Source organism: Octopus bimaculoides, chromosome 1 (genome assembly GCF_001194135.2).
Source record: "Octopus bimaculoides isolate UCB-OBI-ISO-001 chromosome 1, ASM119413v2, whole genome shotgun sequence".
In the NCBI taxonomy this organism is placed as follows: domain Eukaryota; kingdom Metazoa; phylum Mollusca; class Cephalopoda; order Octopoda; family Octopodidae; genus Octopus; species Octopus bimaculoides.
The window spans coordinates 197,141,612-197,144,924 of NC_068981.1; the positions used below are offsets into that span (position 1 = coordinate 197,141,612).

A 3,313-nucleotide genomic window follows, 5' to 3' on the forward strand; every position below is an offset into this window, starting at 1 on the left:
GAAACGAATAAACAAATGTTTAAAAAACAGCTGAATCATGTTCTTTCCTAACTTTAGTTTTCAAATTTGTTTCCTCAGTTTATGTTTAAACATCGTTAAACTTTAAAAAAAAAAAAAAAAAAAAAAAACTGGATGATCTTTCTTTTACGTAAATAGTTAGTTTTTAAAAATAAATGTTTTTAAAAAAAAAATTTTTTTATCACTGCTAACTAGAGGAAGGAACCCAGGTGTAAGCATTCTTTCTGCCCTAAATATATATTTTATGATAGCGTTGGCAATTGGAAACGGTAGTCCATTAAATTAGACAAATGTGCCCCCTGTCCCCGTTGAGTTTGTTTCCTCATAACTTCCAGGTGGTGCAATTTTTTCCAGGTGGGAGGTGGTTTCGGAAAATTTACACGAGTCAGTTTGTTTCTTCATATCTTTCAGAAAAAAGAGTAATTTGTAAATAAAATCTTGTACAGCTTTTTTTCAGAGTTGTGTAGATCGGATCATATCGGAATTTAATACGAAAAAAAAAATGGTGGACACTCGTTCATTCATTCACAGTGACACACGTCACGACGGTCTCTTATCGAAATATCACGTTTCATTTTCTAAATGTCTGGTGACGTGTCAGTATGTCGATGTAGTTAGTAGCCACCACCCCAATTGTTTTTTTCTCGTATTGAATTTTGGAAAGTATTTGTAGAAAATTATCCATTTTTCAGAAAGCTAGGAAGAAACAAAGCTCACTCGTTTCCTCCACAGCAAAATGAACAGCTGTGGACGACACTATCCCAAAGTTTGTATGCATAACACCAGTGACCACATGTGAACTTGTATTCTTACTGACACTCCGAACATGACATCTACCCCTCAGCATATTGAAACTTGACTAATAAGGAAGTCCTCATAATGTTCAATAATGGGACGTGTTCTCTTGTCAGAAAAAAGAATGGTTCTATATTTAAGAGATGAGGAATTATGTACATTATTTACATTTCTCGGATATTTGTCCTCATCTTGTTGTTAACACAACATTTCGGCTGATATACTCTCCAGCCTTCTTCAGGTATCTTGGGGGAATTTCCAACCTGGGTTCTCAGTCCTAAGGTATTTTTCCAATGTTGTTATTATAAGGAAATATTGATAAATCAGGTATAGCTGATCATGTATGGAAAAATGGAAACCACCTCCCCCTGTGGAATGAAGTTAAAATAATAGACAGAGAACACCACTGGAAAATACGAAAACTAAAAGAAGCAGCACATATACTAGGACACAACAACCTCCTAAGCAGACCGAGTGCAGATATGAACAGAATATAGGAAATGGTATTAAGGAAGGACAGGAAAATATTAGATTTATAAGCCCTAAAATTCACTCCATAATTGCCCATGGGCATATGGCATAGTGGTTAAGAGCACGGGCTACTAACCCCAAGATTCCGAGTTTGATTCCTGAATAATAATAATATCGGAAAAATACCTGAGGAACGAGAACCCAGGTTCGAAATCCCCCAGGGCACCTGATGAAGGCTGGAAGGTACATCAGCCAAAACGTGTTAACAACAAACAAGATGAGGACAAATATCCATCAAAATGTAAAAAGGAGAATACCGACATGGCCTTGACTATGCTAAATTATGTGAGTGGCAGCGCAAACAAAAGCCGAGAGGTGAATAAAGTTTTGTCTCTAAGCATGGGGAAAACAATAAATCAGCAACTGAACCACAAAAGATTTAGTGACGATGATGACAACAAAACCAATAATGAAAGAGTGAAACTTTTAAGAAAGATAAATGAAAAAAATTTTGAAGGAAATGCAGACATTACAACAGCCACTAAAAATAGCAAGGAATGCTGGAATGGGAATTTCTTTTGCTACAAGAAATCTGGAAGATTTCCTCATAGACTAAGAAAGAGTCAGCTTTGTCACACTCTGTGTCATGTTGAATCTCTCCAAGAATTACGATAAGGGTACATGTGTGTCTGTGGAGTGCTCAGCCACTTGCACGTTAATTTTACAAGCAGGCTGTTCCATTGATCAGATCAACTGGAACCCTCATCGCCATAACCAACGGAATACCATGCCAATGATGAATACGCTCCGTTCTCATTTAATCAGGCAGGCAAGGCAGTTTTCCTTTGCCTGGTGACTGGCGAAAGAGGCTGCCTGGTGGATGAGGCCGGAAGGAATTAGGACAGACATTTCTCTTTGACTTTTTCAAGTTTCACTTGAACAGGAAAGTGAGGGCAGAGACGGTGAATTTATTAAAAGAGGGGTGAAAGTTGCAAAAATGGTAAGAGTGGATGGTACCACTCTTAAGTGTAGATTTGTGAGTTTGAGAGAAGGAATTGGAGAGGGCACTTGTCTTTTGGAGATCTTGGATGGTGAGGTTCCTTGATTATCCCTCGAGGTCCTCCTGTATCAGGAGGACCCCATCACTCTCATTTTTTCTTTTTTTTTTTCCTCTTACTGTTGTATATTATGTATACTTCTAATGAACATCATCATCATCGTTTAATATCCTGCTTCCATACTGGGATGGGTTGATAGGGACCGGCCAAGCAGGAGCCTGCTCTGTTTATACTGCATATGCTTTTTCTTATCATTTCATTATATTTAAAATCTCAAATAATAGGTGCAGGAGTGGCTGTGTGGTAAGAAGCTTGCTTCCCAACCACAGAGTTCTAGGTTTAATCTCACTGCATGGCACCTTGGCCAAATCATCATCATCATCATCATCATCGTTTAACGTCCGCTTTCCATGCTAGTATGGGTTGGACGATTTGACTGAGGACTGGTGAAACCGGATGGCATCACCAGGCTCCAGTCTGATTTGGCAGAGTTTCTACAGCTGGATGCCCTTCCTAACGCCAACCACTCAGGGAGTGTAGTGGGTGCTTTTACGTGTCACCCGCACGAAAACGGCCACGCTCGAAATGGTGTCTTTTATGTGCCACCCGCACAAGCCAGTCCAGGGGCACCGGCACTGATCTCGCTTGAAAATCCTACAGGAGCCAGTCAGGCGGTACTGGCAACGGCCACGCTCAAAATGGTGCATCTCATGTGCCACCCGCACAAGAACCAGTCAAATGTTTTGTTCTATAGCCTTAGGCTGACCAAACCTTGAGTGGATTTGATAGACGGAAACTGTAAGAAGCCTGCCATATATATATCATCATCATCATCATCATCATCGTTTAACGTCCGCTTTCCATGCTAGCATGGGTTGGACGATTTGACTGAGGACTGGTGAAACCGGATGGCAACACCAGGCTCCAATCTAATTTGGCAGAGTTTCTACAGCTGGATGCCCTTCCTAACG

The 3,313-nt window shown here is 40.1% G+C and overlaps 1 protein-coding gene across 1 annotated transcript in view; it reads left to right on the forward strand.

The window, feature by feature from the left end:
* Positions 1-212: 212 nt before the first annotated feature.
* LOC106874311 (putative helicase mov-10-B.1) overlaps positions 213-3,313 on the forward strand; it is a 46,878-nt gene continuing 43,777 nt past the window's right edge. Inside the window, exon 1 of the mRNA XM_052973855.1 lies at positions 213-229. The gene's annotated coding sequence lies outside the window, so the exon portion shown is untranslated. The remainder of the gene's footprint in view (positions 230-3,313) is intronic.